This window comes from Canis lupus, unplaced genomic scaffold (assembly GCF_011100685.1).
Source record: "Canis lupus familiaris isolate Mischka breed German Shepherd unplaced genomic scaffold, alternate assembly UU_Cfam_GSD_1.0 chrUn_S1545H1733, whole genome shotgun sequence".
In the NCBI taxonomy this organism is placed as follows: Eukaryota; Metazoa; Chordata; class Mammalia; order Carnivora; family Canidae; genus Canis; species Canis lupus.
The window spans coordinates 64,800-81,987 of NW_023330384.1; the positions used below are offsets into that span (position 1 = coordinate 64,800).

The window sequence follows — 17,188 nt, forward strand, 5'->3', positions numbered from 1 at the left end:
TCTCTACTCTGCATCTCTTAATGGCCTTTATGCCTTTGCTAGGAGTCATCTTTGCTAGGTCCCCTAACTTGTTTAAAGAACATTTGTAGAAACTGTGTCCTGGATTCAGGTAATCTAGAGGTGCTCTACAGACTCAGCAAGGAAAAGCATGGGCTAGCTCTTCTGATGTCTGTTCTATAACTGGTAACCTTCATGATTCTTCCCATGGCCCACTTTGTTCTCTATAAATTCCTGGCTTGTAGTGTCTTCTGTGCCCTGTTGGGAAAAGCAGCTCACACTCTACCACACTCTGCCACTTGTTTTGAGTTGTAGTTCTCTGTGTAGATTTCCTCATCAATTTAGTCTGCATTTCATCTTTTGTGAATTTCTCAATTTTTCTGATTTGATGGTGGTGCCATTTATTGTTTTCAAGCATTGCTAGGCACTTGTTTTTAAATTTACATCCCATAATTTTAATGGGATTTTGAGAGACATAAGTAAAGCTTCTTCAGTGCACCATCTTAAAGGGAACTCTGTAATATAGACTGTTGTCAGTAAATGTTTTTCTCAAAGATGTTTGTTGCTGATAGTTTTTAGTGGGAATTTACACACATTCAGAATTATGTATAGATTTTGAATATCAAAGGAATAATAAATAAAGAGTAATTTCATACAGAATGGAACATGGGAACTCCTGGAAAAATCTTGCTGGGTTTCATGTACATAAACATGACACATTATGATGATAAGACTTTCCAAACTTCAGTGCTTGAAATAAAAAGGTAAATATAATTTAAATAAAAAATACTTGTAATTATGACATGATATTGTAGTAGTTGGTAGTCATAGACCTAATAAATGCTACACTTTTGAAATGTGATTTTTTTTGAAATGTGATAGTATCCATTTCAAATCTGAATGGATACTATTTTACCCTCTAGTTGAGCATGTGGCAGGACTTGCTAGAACTAACTTTTCTTTTCACCCTTCCAGTGGAAAACCTAAGTTCTTTGTGAGTGAGTACTGTTGGGAATTTTTAAGTAAAAAAAAGTGGCTAAGAATTCCATTCCTTTTCCCCAATCATTCCGTCAAGCAAATCGATTAATGGAGCATTGAATAATCATATACTTCAGATTGTTAGGTTTTTTTTTTTTACTCTTTTGTACTTGGATTACTTAATAATTTTTAGCTATTGCTATAAATATAGCTGATTAAAGTTATATATCAAAGTAAAGAGATGCCATGGGAGAGAAACTGTTATCATATTTCAAAAATATCATATTAAAGAGCTGCATATTAAAATTTACATATTTGATTTATTTTGAAAATGTCAGAATATCTTGACTTTCTCTAATTTCTTTCTTTTCCTTTCTTCCTTCCTTCCCTACCTTCCCCTCCTCCTTCAATCCCCTTCTCCAGTCTCTCTCTCTCTCTCTTTTTATTAAAGAGTAAAATGCATGATCTTTATTTAGGGCTCTGCTATCCAGATTCTTCCTCAGTTTGTTCGACTGTGGCTAAGCTGACTGAATATTTCACCACATTCTCATGTCTCTGGGCAGTGGTAGACTGACCACAGAATACTTTTCTATGAGTTTTCTTTCTTCCCTCAGGGATATTCTTGATTGTCCAGCTGTCAACATGTGGAGACTGTGCTATTTATACAGTAATTAATTTAAAATAGGCCACTGTTCCTAATGTCTTTCCTAGAGTAGCACCCTCTTTTATTTGGACCTAACATTTCCAGAGTCTTTTGCTTGTGATGACTTTATTGTCATGATGTTAGGCAATATCTGCTCTATGGGGTGGGTCTTTCTCTGGATTATATAGCAAATGCTTTGGTATATCCTTTGAAGCACTAGAATCATTTCGATGAGGTCAAGGGCTTTACATATTATCACTGGTTGATATGCTGTTGGGCAAAAAGAATAAACAGTAAATATCAGAGCTAATTTTTAGCCGGACATTGCAGCAAATCCCTTCACAAGGGTTTTTTTTTTTTTTTTCCTGGAATATAGGGATTTGAAGGGCTTTCTTTTCCAACAAACCTGCATACCCTCTGTGGGAGATGCTAATGGGCAGCAATATATCCAAGCACTTATTCTAAGAAAATATTAAATGAAGGCTTTGAAATGAAGAAGAAGAAAGAAATGCTGGAAAGCCAGCTTGAGATCATGGAACATACATTGCTAGGAACAGACAGCTCATATGCCACAGACAGAAAAGGAGTATTTTTTAATACTTAACCATGACGGATTTGAAAGGGACAACTGTGGTTATAAAGTGCAGAATAGTTGTTACTCCTATGTATTGCCTTTATATCGGTACATAACAAATTACCACCAACAGCAACTTAATACCATTTATTACCTCTGAGTTTTATAAGCCAGAAGTCTGGCATTCATGACTGGATTCTCTACTCATAGTCTCACTACGTTGACATCAAGGTGTCAGTCACACTGGGCTCTTATCTGGGGGCGCTGGGAAAGATCACACTCATAAGTTTGTCTAAACTATTGGCATAAATAATTTCCTTGTGATTGTAAGACTGAGGACCCCACTTCTTTGCCTCTCAGCTTACCAAAGTTGCCTGATCCCCTCACTGGTTCTCCGCATTTTCAAACCAGCAACAGCACATTGCTCCCCTCTGACACTTAATCTTTCTGTCCTGTATCCCCACAGAATAAAGCTCTGAGTATAAGGGCATGTGTGATTAAATTGCACCCACTCAGATAATCCAGAATAATCTCCACAGTTTAGGGTCAGCTAATTGGTAATCTTAATTACCTCTGCAGTGCCACTTTTAATATGGAACATAACAGATTCACAGATGTGACACTGGGGAAAAAGTCACAGGGGCAAAATATTGCCTATCCCAGAAGAGATCACTTAGAGGTATTTAAGTAAGGTTTTGCCCATTCGATCTCAAAAGTTTAGACAATAAGCATTATAATTAGTGTGATCTTTTAATTATAAAGTATGAAAAGTATACTGCTTTGCTATGGATAGGTTTTGTGAAATCAAATCTTGTCTAAATAAATTAGTTGACATTTACATAATTAGTTACATATGAGTACAAAAATTGCACATTATGTATTCTCTTTATATATTTGATTAGTCTTGCTTTCCTTAATGATACATATATTTATCATAATAATATCATAATGTTAGCTCATAACATGAGGCTGTTTCTTAAAGATTTTATTTATTTATTTTGAGAGAGAAAGAGAGAAAGAGTGTGAGTAAGGGGAGGGCAGAAGGGGAGAGAGAGAGGAGGAGAATCCCATACAGACTCTACTCTGAGTGTGGAACCCAATGTAGGGCTCAGTCTCACAACCCTAAGATCATGACCTGAGCCAAAACCAAAAGTCAGACATTCAACCAACTGACCACAGCCATCCAGCTGCCCTGAAGCTGGCATTTTAACAAACATGCAACCATCAGACAACTGACAATGTATTTCTTTTTTTTTTAATTTTTATTTATTTATGATAGTCACAGAGAGAGAAAGAGAGAGAGGCAGAGACATAGGCAGAGGGAGAAGCAGGCTCCATGCACCGGGAGCCCGATGTGGGATTCGATCCCAGGTCTCCAGGCTCGCACCCTGGGCCAAAGGCAGGCGCCAAGCCGCTGCGCCACCCAGGGATCCCTGACAATGTATTTCTAAGGTAGATTCCTAAATGGTTCCCAGTGTGATGGTGAACATCTACTGCACATGGTAACAACAGTTGCCATTTATTGAGTGCTTACTATGTGCCTTGCACTGTGCTTTACCCTCATGTGCTATTTTATTTAACCCCACAATAACTCTGTGATATATGTCTTACTATCCTTACTTTGACGATGAAAGAACAGTTATATAAAATTTGTCCACATAAGCTGTGATGTTGCAGAGCTAGAATTCAAGCTCAGATCTGTTTGACTCTAAAGCCTTGCTCTGGACCCCCTTTTTTTTTTACTTTTCCCCAAACCTAGGGAAAGTTACACAGATGGTAATATCTTGAGAGATCCCCCCACCTCATTTTCCAAGATTTATTCTACCTCCTGGCTCCTAAGGAGCCTATGTCCTTGCTCTGTGCTCAGCCTCCCACCAATCATAGTAGGTACTCTGTCTACCCCTTCTGTCTTCTATAGTAAATGAATCGCCATTAAAAATTGCAGGACTTTATTTTAGGACAGCTGATGTCTGTGAGGTGATGGAAAACAGCATGGTCAAAATAGTTTAGGCATAATAATGACAATAATAGTAGCTGGTAATTATTGAGCACTGTTTACCAAGTGCCAGTCATTTTCTTACTTAATCTTCATAACGACCCTGTGAGGTAAGTACCACCTATCATCCCCATTTCCCACACAGTATTTTGAAAGCAGAACGTGCAGGTCTCTAAATGATTGAATGTGTGAGAGAGTATCAAAGGAGCCCCCTTCACTCCTCTGGGCCATCCTAATCATTTCTCCATTCCAGAAGATTATTATCAGCCTTGTCACTCCTTCATCTTTGATTACAACCTTCAGTCCAGAATTTATTTCATCACTTCCTTTGTAGTAATGCAAGTTTTTTCAGAGTCCCAGTATGAATGAGTATTTAAGGCTGGAGATGATGCCATTAGGACAAATTAGGACAGAGCTTTCTCTGTAGGACAGGCAATGGCACACAGGCCATAGACTTCCAGGAGGAAGTACAGAGCATCTCTGTAGAAAGGAGAAGGGATCCAGGGACATAACAATGGCCATAGGGAAGCAAACATCTGCCCAAAGCAATTTTCCTGAGAGCTGTGGAGCCCAAGCTGTGGAGAAAGTAGATAAAGCAATCATATAGAACAAGGGTGATGGGGCCCTTTATTAGGGGGAGCTTTTCCCTTGGAGGGGAGCAGCAAATCTGTTGAGAAAAGAAGTCAGATTCTTTCCTGTAGCATCCTGAGTGGCCCCAGAGCACTGAGGGCAGGAGAGGAGCTGGCACTTGTCTAGAGTCTGGGGTCTAAGGCTTCACTTACAGCCTCTGCTGGTAAATTTGACTTCAGGCTTCTACTTCAAGCCACTCTATAGAAATCCACAGAAAATACAGCTGTGCCTTGAATTGCAGAATAGATACATTCCACAAACATTAGATTTAAATTGAATCAAATTTTAAAGACAGTGTAGAGACTTGATGACTTCAAATATTCCTGCATTGAATCCTTTGGTTATATGAAGGATATAACTCAACTTCTATGTTTCCTAAGTTTATATTCTAAGATATTAGGTTTTTCTTACATTTGAGGTTAAACAAAAATATCAACTGCCTTTTATTAGTCCTGTCATTGTGTCAGCAGTAATGCCTATTAAAGTATTGCATCCTGATTGTAAAATGTAACTGAAATTACTGGAAAATATCATACTGAGTAGATGAACTGTGACTATCATAGTTTTAAAGCCACAAAAATGTTGTCTTTATGTGTGAGTGTATGCTCTCAGTTTTTGATCTTCCTATATTAATGAAGATTGTTACTTTAGGGGAAGAATTTTTTTTTTTTATTTTGAATGCTCTCTCCAAAAGTTGGACACAATAGCATTCCTTTAAAAAAAAAACCCTCATTTTTAATCTATAATTAAAGCCAAAGTTTTCTTTTAATTTTGAAAGCTTGTCCTTGAACTAAAATAACATGGAAAATTTTAAAACATGGCTCCAAGCTGCTGTAGATACATTTTATTTAAACCACAGAGACTGCAGTTGGATTTCTCAGTGCCAGACAGACTACAAATTGTAACTGTACCAGAAGCAACTCTGAATTTCTGGATGTTGTAGTACCAGCAAGGCTAGTTGTTTTTTTGGAGCTGTTCTTCTCTTTGGGCTCTACTCATGAATGACTTAATCCCTATGTTAAGATCAAATGTCATGTCCATTGCCATGTGTAGAAGCAGCAAGCAAAGCCTCTTTTCCCTTTGCATAAGTATGATGTGCTTGCCTGTAGAGGAACAAGGCAGTAGGTAGGAAAAGTCACAAAATAGAAGTTGTAAAGTGAGGCTAGAACACAGTGAGACTCCGAAAGTTGGATGAACGATAAAAATATCCTTTAAAGCAGAATGCCATTGTTTATTATGGCAAGAAAAGGGTATAATATCCATGATTGAATTGTAAAAATATTTTTACTAAAGTCATTTTTTGTACTTACTATTCTGGTATTAGGTTAGCAAATCTAATGCCAGATTAGATCTATTAATACATTGTGTTGCTCTATGTACTTTAGAAAGTACATGAACATCTGTTATTTTATTTGATCGTCATTATAACTCTATGACGTAAAAATAAGGATAATTATCCCTGCTTTCTTGCAGGGTGGGAAGGAGTGACCCACTGGTGCACAGCTACTTAATGACAGAGCCAGAAAGAGAAGTTGAGTCTCTCAGCTCCTCGTTCAGGCTTTTTCCACTTGATTTTACGGTGTTTTCCATTCTAGTTAAGTATATTCAAAATAAAAAAAAATCATTCATGGAGTAGAAGTCTCCCAAACAGTGACTCTTAGTTTATTTAGAGCTGTTCCTCCTTTTGTATATGGGCTGCTTTGAAAACTGGATAGAAAGCTTTGGATCCTTGTCCAGAGGAATGTGCATCCATTCTCCTTACCTGACACTTCAGTGTAACCCAGATGGTAGAAGGAGTATCTTTGATTCCTTAAATCTAAATAGGATTCTCTTGGACACTTTATTCATGCTGTGGAATGTCAGGCCCTTCTGAGGAATTTATTTATTTATTTATTTATTTATTTATTTATTTATTTATTTAGATTTTATTTATTTATTCAAGAGAGGCACAGAGGCAGAGACATAGGCAGAAGGAAAAGCAGGTTCCCTGCGGATAGCCCGATGTGGGACTCAATCCCAGACCCTGGGATCATGCCCCGAGCCAAAGGTAGGCGCTCAAGCACTGAGCCACCCAGGTGCCCTTCCTTCTGAGGATTTCTGACTATGCCTGAGGGTTCTGTCTTCAAAGCATATGTCACTATGTACTTTCCATGCTACATTCAACCTTTGGGTTGCACTGCCATCTCACATATGTTGTCCCTGTTCTGCATCACAAAGATTCAGATATGAAATGTACTTTATTCCTCAAATGCCAGCATGTCCTTCCACTCAGAAGATGCAGAAATGTAGTAGACTATGGAAAATTTGGAGAGAACGGAGGAGAGCCTTATATTATAGCAGTTCACATAGTTTCATGTGCAGCACTATTTTTCCCTGTTCTTAAGTGTCCTTTAGACATTCCACATGGGACTCTTCCTGCTATGCTTGATGTGGTCCCCCAGCCTCACAGCATCTCACTAGTTCAAGTTTCTGCCTTCCACCCTCTCCTATTCACCCGCTAGTTTCCTAATTGTCTCGAAATCTCCAAGTTCTTTTCACTCAGTGTAGTAGAATCCAGCTTTCTCCAGCATCAGCTTGCAAACTCTGTTCCAGGCCTACCTTTGCATACTTAACCTGCCCCCCAAGATGCTAAACAAACCTAAGGGGCCTCATGGTTTATTACTTTCACTTTCTTTATAAGGTATTTGTGATGTTAAATGGGAACTTATTTTCTTTAGTTATACGTGTTTATAATTTTAAAGATTTCAAGGATTCCCTAAAACCCAACCATCATTCCACCTAGGTTTGGAACCCCATTTGGAGATAGTTCTGGAGTTTCTAGTGTTCTTGGGACTATGAGTTTAGGACTTATTTGGGGTTCCTCTTTGAAGCAGAGTTGATGGTTAGGCAGGGTGCTCTCATAACCTCTGCAGAGTTGAATCCAGGTCAGGACAGTTAGTGTAGAGGTCATCTCTGGGCTCAGAAGCCCATACTAATGGACTTGTCCATTCCATCTTCCTGGCCAGTTTGGAAACTGAGGGTGGCTTTGAAGCTTCTGGGAAAAAAGAAAACAAATCCACCAGAAAATACTTTGTTTTATGTTCGTGCTCTATTAAGAAAATGATACATGCATTATCAGGAAAAGTGAATAACATGATAGAGGAATAGAAATTGGTATTAAAAAGTGGATAGTGATTTTAGGAAAGGAGTCAATTAGATAATTAGATCATTTCTTCCATTTGTTTTAAATTTGAAACTATGTTATTCTAAGAGACACATTCTTTTTTCCCCATGATGGTCCTCTCCTTGGTGATGGTCTGTGATTTCAAAGCACTGCTGCTTTCATTCTATTTCCATTTTTAGGGTATTCTAGCATGAATAGTTTTGTTCTTACATGTGATTGTGCAGGACAAAAAGATTTTTATCTTATTTCAAAGCAGTGATATTATTGGGCTATAGTTTATCATATTTCTGAGAGAAGCTTCCCATCTAGTCCCATGATATGACTTAGAAATATCACCAGTAAACACATATGTTGAGAAACTGGCAGAGGTATGGAGTTAGGGATAAGCCAGAAATGTCATTATAACCCCTAGAGTTCTGAGGTTGTGTTGAAGAGGTAGACATCTTCAAAGTGGAAGTTAGGCCCTGACCATGCTTTCTTCTAGCACTGGAGTACCTTCTGTGATCCCCAATCCTTGGCTTACTCTCTGATTTATTAACGAGAGAAAAGCTGGGAGGATGTTAAATCAAAGGAGCAACATTGGGATCTCTGGGTGGCTCAGCGATTTAGCTCCTGCCTTTGGCCCAGGGCATGGTCCTGGAGTTCCAGGATGGAGTCCCGCATCAGGCTCCCTACATGGGGCCTGCTTCTCCTCTGCCTGTGTCTCTACCTCTATCTCTCTCTGTGTGTGTCTCTCATGAATAAATAAATAAAATCTTAAAAAAAAACAAAGGAGCAACATTAGACACATTTTACCTTCTTTAGCCAGCTCATCACAATTAGACACTTCTCTTCAAGTGCTTTCTGCCACCATTGAAAGACTCAGCCAGAATCAAAAATCATTTCATTCACCTCTATCTTAACCACTGGTCATTTAAACTTGGGTACTTGAGGTAAATTATATATAAATTTCTTTCCTGGGATGGAAGGGCTGTTTTAATACTTGACTATAGGTCGGATAGCTCTATCTTGATAAAGAGCTAGAGAATCTGATTTTGAGAGAGAATCATCTAGAAAAATAGAAAGTATAGTGGTGATTATAAGAAATAATGATGTCAGAAATTGAAAGACCGAATAAATGTGTAATAGGAAAGAAAAACTAGAAGAGAAACATCCAAAAAATATTTCATAGTGATGTGGGAAAAGAACATTTGAAAAGTTCATTGGACTGAGAAAGGAGAGAGCTAAGAAGACAAGAAAATCATAATAGGATAAGGGAATGACTCTTATTTCCAGATCAGGGTCTGTATGCTAAAGGACCAGAGAATTTTTAAATACCAGGAATTACTGACAAATTAGGCCTGAAGAGACTCTTGAAGGAATTTGTGGATTCCATGTTGAGTAGTGTGGGGTGAGTCTTTAAACTGGTATTCTTTATTTATTGAGTACTGTGGGGCTTATGTATAAGCCTGTTATAAGCCTCGTTCAGTCTTCTCCCACTATCCCATAAAAAAAGATTAAAAAGTACTCTTAAGGGGGAAAGAGTGTGCATGAAGTCAGCAACAGCAAGGAATCTTTTCTCCTTGTGCTAATACAGAAACTGAAGATGATGTGGTAAAAGGAAATGGTCATCATGACCAATTAGTAGTGAATAAGAGGTTTCTTTAACCAGGGATCAAGAATGGAAAGCAAAATACATGCTACAGTCAAGCCCTGTCTTATCTTCAACTTTTTCATTGTAGGATAACTCTAGAAATCTCTGCTTTCACAGGAATGCTGTGGGAAACTATGGACATTTTCAGTATTTCAGAGATTCCTCAGGATTCATTATCTCACTATGAGAATTAAGAGATGGGTCATAGAGTGGTTCATGTGTGCATTTTATCTAGAGTCACTTAGAACTGTGCAGTCCAATATATTAGCCTCTAGTCTCATGAGGCCACTGAACACTTAAAATATGACTAGTCTAAACTGAGATATGTTTAAATATGTGGAGGAAAACAACACAGAAAATATATCATCAATTTTTATATTGATTAGATGTTAAAATGGTAATATTTTGGACCATATTGAGATAAGAAAATATTTTATTACAATAATTCATTTTGGGGGCACCTGGGTGGCTCAGTCTGTTAAGCATCCGACTCTTGATTTCAGCTCAGGTCATGATCTCAGGGTCATGAGGTCAAGCCTCCTGTAAGACTCCACTCTGGGTGTGGAGTCTGCTTGGGAGTCTCTCTCTCTCCTGCCCTTCCCCCGCCCCATCCCCCTCTTGTGTACACACTCTCTCTAAAACATAATGTGTGTGTGTATATGTACAACAGGAGTCACTATGTTCATCTCACTATGCTCACCAAAAAAAAAAACAAACAAACAAAAGAAGACAATTTTTTATAGATTGTAAGTTTCCATTTAGAAAAGCAGAGTTAGTTTCTTTTAAAGATAAATTTCTCTTGAAATTTCAAGTGAATTAACTAGAAGAACATTTTAGAGTAGGGTGAGAAGAAAGTTGTTTTATTTTTCATTGTCCTTGAAATTCAAAACTTAGTTTCACAGAAGTAACCCCTGTTTAATGCCAATGGATGCCAACTACTGTAGCAAGTTGTTAGAGAGGGCAGAGAACAGTGGTGCAGAAGCAGAGAAGATAAGCCTCAAAATGGTTGAATTTGTATGTTCCTTTTACTTCTTTTCATGCACACTTGGTTCACATGTGTTCATATTGCCTCTCAGTCCCCCAGGATTAAGTCTTTGGTCATAGCATCACAGCATCATAGGCCTGCTTTCTTTAAGAAATACCTCACATCTACTACTTATTCCTTGGTTACCTCTCCAAGGGCTAACTTCCAAACAGTAGCACAATGGCTAGGACCCATGGAAATACTTCTATCTTACTTCTTTTAAAATCAAAAGAAAAATGAACATAATAGTAATGAATACATAACAAATGTGAATTATATACATCTACCTATTGATGTAATCATAAAATACAATTTTAACCTTTTTTTATATAGGAAAGAGTATGCAAAGACAGAAGGCCCTAGAGCATACAAAAATCATAATGCAGCCCCGAGCCTGCTGCTTAACTCCCTTGGGTCCTTCTTTCTGCTTTCCAACAAGACTACTATTTTGTAATCTAACAGTCTAGCATCCTAATAGCATAATATGTTCTAACGTGATAAATTACTCTCTTCATCAGTTAGTGAGTCTGTTAGCAAATAATCCTTGAGATCTTTTCTGCTATGTATTAAAGCTAAAACAATGAGCATGACAGACAGCATATTGTGGGAGATAAGCATTGAACGAAGCAGTATGCCAAATACTACAAAGAAATACAGGATACTATAAATATGTAACAGAGGAATGTCATCTAAGTACATTATTTAAATATTTAACTTTTAATATACCCTTACAGAGAATCCTTAATATTTATAAGCAAATATGAATATAAAGTATTATTTCCCTTATTTTATATAAAAGACTATTCAACTCCACAAAAAACAACTCAATTAAAAAATGGGCTAAGGAGTTAAATAGACATTTCTCCATAGAAGATACACAAATGGCCAATAAACACATGAAAAGACACTCAACATTACTAGTCACTAGAGAAATGCAAGTCAAAACCATAATGAGATACTGCTTCACACCCATTGGATGGCTACTATTTAAAAAAAAAAAAGATAAATAAATAAATAAATAAATAAATAAGACAAAACAGAAATCAAGTGTTGGGAAGGATGTGGAAAAATTGGAACCCTTGTGCACTGCTGGTAGGAATATAAAATAAGTGCAGCCTCTATAGAAAACAGTATGCTAGTTCCTCAGAAAAGCAGAAATAGAATTACCATATGATCCAGCAATTTTACTCCTGGATATATATATGCAAAAGAACTGAAAACAGGGACTCAAGCAGATGTTTGTAACACCCACATTCATAGAAGTGTTGTTCATAATAGCCAAAAGGTGAAAACAGCTCAAGTGTCTGCTGACAGATGAATGCATAAAGAAAATGTGGCATATACATAAAATGGAAGAGTATTCAGCCTTAAGAAGGAAGGAAATTCTGACACACACTACAAAATGAATGAACCTTAAAGACATTTTTTTAAGTGAAATAAGACAGTCACAAAATTTCATTCTCCCTGTGTGTATATATATTCATACTCTTTTTGCTATGGGACTCTCTTGTGGATAATGTTTTATTAATTTGAAGAACACTTTATGGAGTAGGGAGATACTTGTGAGTAATAAATATTTTGTCTCTATTAATTACATATGTTTATTTTCATTTTGATTTTTTCCTCATGTAGTCTTTAAAAAACTGTAATTATATTTAATAATCTGTCTCTGTATGGCTTCTAGATTTTAAGTGATAGAACTTCCTCCCTTCACAGCTTTAAAGGGGGTGTCACAAGTTTTCTTCCAATATTTCTATGGGTCTCAATTTTTACCTTAAATCTTTTAGGAATGCATCTTAATTTGACATATGGTATCATACAATGTGAAAAACTACTCAATTTTTTTCCCATACAGCTACTTAGTTATCCTAATACCACTTATTGATCCATTTGTCTTTTTCCTTCTTCCCTGATGGGAATACCACATTTTATTTTTATTTTTTTTTAAAGATTCTCTTTATTTATTCGAGAGAGAGAGAGAGAGAGAGAGAGAGAAAAGCAGGCTCCATGCAGGTTGCCTGACGTGGGACTCAATCCCGGGACTCCAGGATCACACCCTGGGCCAAAGGCAGGCTCTAAATCGCTGAGCCACCCAGGGATCCCCAGGAATACCACATTTTAAACTGAGCCTATCTTATCTCTCTATTCTCCTCTACTGACTTCTTTTTTTTTTTACTCTTTTACTAGAAAGTCCCACACTGTTTTAATTAGTGAGCCTTTAGAATACGTTTAATATATGGCTGTGTTTATTCTCATTTCTCCTTTTTCAGTTTTTCTAGCTATTGTTGCTTGTTTTTCCATATTAATTTTAGGATCAACCTGTCTACTAAAAAGAACTATTTTGTTAGTTTTATTGGAATTGTGTTATATTTCCAAATTAATTACAGAAAATCGATATTTTTAGGATGTAGAATCATCTTATCCAAAAACTTGATATGTCTGTCCATAGCTTCTTTTGCTGCCATTAGGAGGGTTCTAAAATGTTCTAAATAAGTCTTGCATATTTCTTGTTAAATTTGTTCATAGGCATTTTATCTTTTTGCTGCTTTGTTGTTGTAAGTAGAGTCCTTTCTTCCATCACATGTTTCTAACTGGTTGTTGCTTTTTATATGAGAATGCCATTGATTTGCATATGTTGTTATACTCTGCTACCGCAATAAATTTGCTTATTATTTTTGTAGGCCTTTTAGTAGACTTTCTTATGTTTTCTAGCAATACAGTTATATTACATGCAAACAGTGATGGTTTTACCTCCTGCTGAAATTTTTGCCATGAGTTCTTTCCCTGGCTTATTGCATTGACTTGTACCTCTACATACAGTGTTAAATAATAGTGATGATGATACACCTTGGCAAGACTTCTAGCTTTTTCCCAGTATGCACAATGCTGGCGTTTGGTTTTCAATCTGCGCCTTCTAGTTATGGCCTTAGACTTTGAAGATCTGGGTTCAGATATTTTTTCTCTACCATTAACTGAAAAACATTAGATAAATCATTTAACTTCTCTGATTTATTTCCATATCTTTAAATGAGGGAGAGAAAATGTCCTACCTCCCAGAGCTGTTGCTAATGGTTGTGAAAGCACTTGACAAGCTGTGCTATATGAATGTCCTTTGTTCATTCTGTTTCCTCCCATACAGAAGGCTTCCCTACACAACTCTTTTCGGAATTGTAAAACTAGATTTCCCTTTGTGGCTCCAAGCCTTTTTGGTAATTCCATTCACAACACAGTTTCTACATATATTCCAAAGTTGGAAAGAAAAAGTGCTTTTTGAACGATGAGCAAATTCCTTTGCTGACATTTAACCAAAATGTATTCCAAACCTGAAGCTTTTTGGAAGGCTAAGAAAATGTTGGTCACCTTCTTGTAAAAAAGTGAAATAAAAAATGTTTATGTACCTCAGCACTTCCTGGCTGAGCTAGAAGTGAGTGCACTGAGGTGATGTTATTTTGTGGTGTTTCAGTTCTGGGAAAAATGAAACCAGAAAATATAGGAAATTTTTCAAGATTTTTGGTTGTGAAAGCTTTCCTTTTTTTTTTTTCTTCCAACTTTGGTTAACATTGAGAGAGCCATATAAGTTTGATTCAACTACATATCTTCTGCAAACTAATTCCCGTCAAGTGATCTGCTAACTAACATTTTCTTCTGTGTTAAATTCGGTGTTTTAGAGAGCAAACTGCATGTGTGGAGATACTGATGTCTGCCATTCTTTTCTTAGACATAATATTGCTGCCTGATAGCCCTGACTGAATGTCAGATAATTTGCACATATAGGACTTACAAATTCCTTTTTTAAAATGAAAAGGAATTCGTGCTAGTTTTTGTGCAGCGTTATGTCTTGGTCCAATCTAATAAGACTTGCAAATTTACTTTTCCTTAATAAGAAATCCCCCAGCAAGTGGCTGCATAACTTAAAGGGTTTTCATTACTTTAATATATCAACTGGCCCCACAGCTCCCATGCTCGGAAACTAAACTGTGGTCATTTGTACATCCCCCATGTTTTCTAACATCATTTACCTTCCTCTTTGAGGCAGCTATCATAGGACCTAGGTATCAAGCTGTGAAAGTAATTTCTTTCTCTCTAGAGCAGCAGCCTTCCTCACTGGGCTTGCTGTTCCATCAGTGGCTTGGTCATGTGGCTGGGCTTCAGAAGAGAATTTCATACTCCCTCATTTTCCTGGATTCAGTTCTCTGACTACACGTCGAATCTGGGGAATCTGCCCTTTCTAGAATGATTGTGGATGCAGTTTTGCATTGAAAGCTGATGAGGCCTGGAACGCCTGGGTGGCTCAGCAGTTGAACATCTGCTTTCGGCTCAGGTTGTGATCCTGGAGTCCTGGGATCAAGTCCTGCAGCGGGCTGCCTGCATGGAGCCTGCTTCTCCCTCTGCCTATGTCTTTGCCTCTCTCTCTCTCTGTGTCTTTCTTGAATAATTAAGTAAAATCTTAAAAAAAATAAAGCTGATGAGGCCTACATATATGCTCTTGTAGAGACTGGTGTGAGCAGGACACTAGTCTCCAGCACATGTTATGGATTTGTTTCCTAACCTTAAAGGCATACACATTTGAAAACATATGCATATATGAATGTGTGTGTGTGTGTGTGTGTGTATTCCTAAAATCATTGTTTGTGAATCCCAAAGTCAGTAAGAAAACAGTGGGGGAATGTGGCATAAGGTACATAGATCTATTCAGTTCTTTAGAGGGAAAGGCTTTTGGAAATCTTTGCTTATTAAATGTAAGTGGCAGTTGCTAGAAGAGTAGCAGTGCCATCCTTTACCTTATTTCACTTTACAGAGTGTGTATCAAAGCAAATTCAGTAAATTAGAATAAAGGTCAAACTAGAAAGTATTAAATGAATCAGTCAAAACTAACCTTTTTACAGATGTGTCCTGAACTGGTAAAGGGAGCTGGCACAGCTGAATATTCATGGCTCCCTTGACAGACCACATTCTAAATGAAGGGCTATATTCCTAAGTTAATTCAATAATAAAACAAGACTCAGGGTTGAAAATATATTCATTTCTGTGGAGGAAAACTCTTCATAATTATGTAAATTAAACTAGGTAACCCAGAAAGTGACAGCACGTGTTCCATTTATCATTTTTCTCATTAGATAATTTTCAGAAGACAGAACCATCTCCCTCTCGTTCACTACTGTATTACCAGCTGTTAGCAAAATACAGTAAAGATCTGTTGATTGATTGGTTTATTGATTGATAGCTGGGGAATATAATAAGTACTTCCACCTTTGAAACAATCTTAGTTTGGAGAGGAATGTCTGTGTATCTTTTATTATGTAAATACAACAGCAAGCAAAGTAAATATGATGGGTCAGAATCAATTCTTAGGTAATCAGGAACAGACTGTATGCTGTGGAAATGGTTTACATTACTCCAAAAGCAAAATTTTGCATTTACTGTAAGATATGGTGGTAAAACATTGAGCTTTTGCTTTCTACCAATAGTGTAAACATTACTCCAAGATGCAGTCTCTGGAAATAATTTAGTTAACTCTTATTTTTATATGCATGTTCTGTTCTGGAGACTTGTTGCAAAAAATGATGGAAAGTTATTTTCTTTAAGTGACAGTTTGTTTACAGAAATTCCTTGAAATCTTGATGGTTATTGAAAAGACTGAAATAAATGTTGCCTCAAACTGCCTGTTGCAGAGCTACCCCACACCTTCCAAACCAGTACCATACTTTGTTAGTAAATCACCTAAAATCCATAAAGGTCATGGAGACTGCTCCCTTTGTAAAATGAAATATTTATGCTTCATTCCCAAAAACATATTGTGGATCATTTTGGTGTTTTAAGTTGAAGGTACATAGTAAATTATTCCAAAATTATGGAGGCCAAATGTCATTCTCTCCAAAAGTTTGTGTAATACCTATTTATCTGTGGGCAGATGACTGCACAGCATAATCAGAGGCAGACTTTGTCATGTTAAGTCTAAGTAAACACAGCTGAACATAAGCAAGTTGGACTACAAGGTTTTTTTGAGCTTTGCCAACAGCATATGACCTTGGAGAATGCTGCCCTTTTTTTTTTTTACTACAATCTGCTTTCAATGGAAAAAAAAAAGAATTCTTTTTGTTTTGAATTAACAGGTGATGATTAGAAGCTTGTTATGTTCTAATTTTTAGATGCAAGACAAATGAACATCATGCACGCACCCAACAAAAAGTCACCTTCCTGAGGGAGTTTATTCCCCATTAGGGAGCTGAATATAAACTGAGGGTGAAAGCCAATTAAAAGGTGCTCCTTTCTACAGAAAACCTTTTTGTGTTTATTTGTATTTTGTTCTTTGTCTTTGTGCCATTTCAACAGATTAAAATTGTGGTTCCAGATGCCAATAGAAAATGAACTTTATTGATTTATCCATTCTTTAAGAAACATCTGTCCTAAATAGCAAAGAAACTTTGTGTTGTCATTAACTTTCAGTTTTCAATAGAAACTCTCATTAACTGGTCAAGGCTTTCCTCAAGTCCCTTTTTTCCTTTTTTTAAATGCAAGTTTCTTCTCATACCTTCTTCTTTTAGCCGAG

General features: G+C 36.9%; 1 protein-coding gene across 8 annotated transcripts in view; it reads left to right on the top strand.

Annotated features, from left to right (window-relative positions):
* Positions 1–17,188, top strand: part of LOC487079 (homeobox protein Mohawk) — a 101,961-nt gene that overhangs the window by 24,975 nt on the left and 59,798 nt on the right. The window lies entirely within an intron of this gene.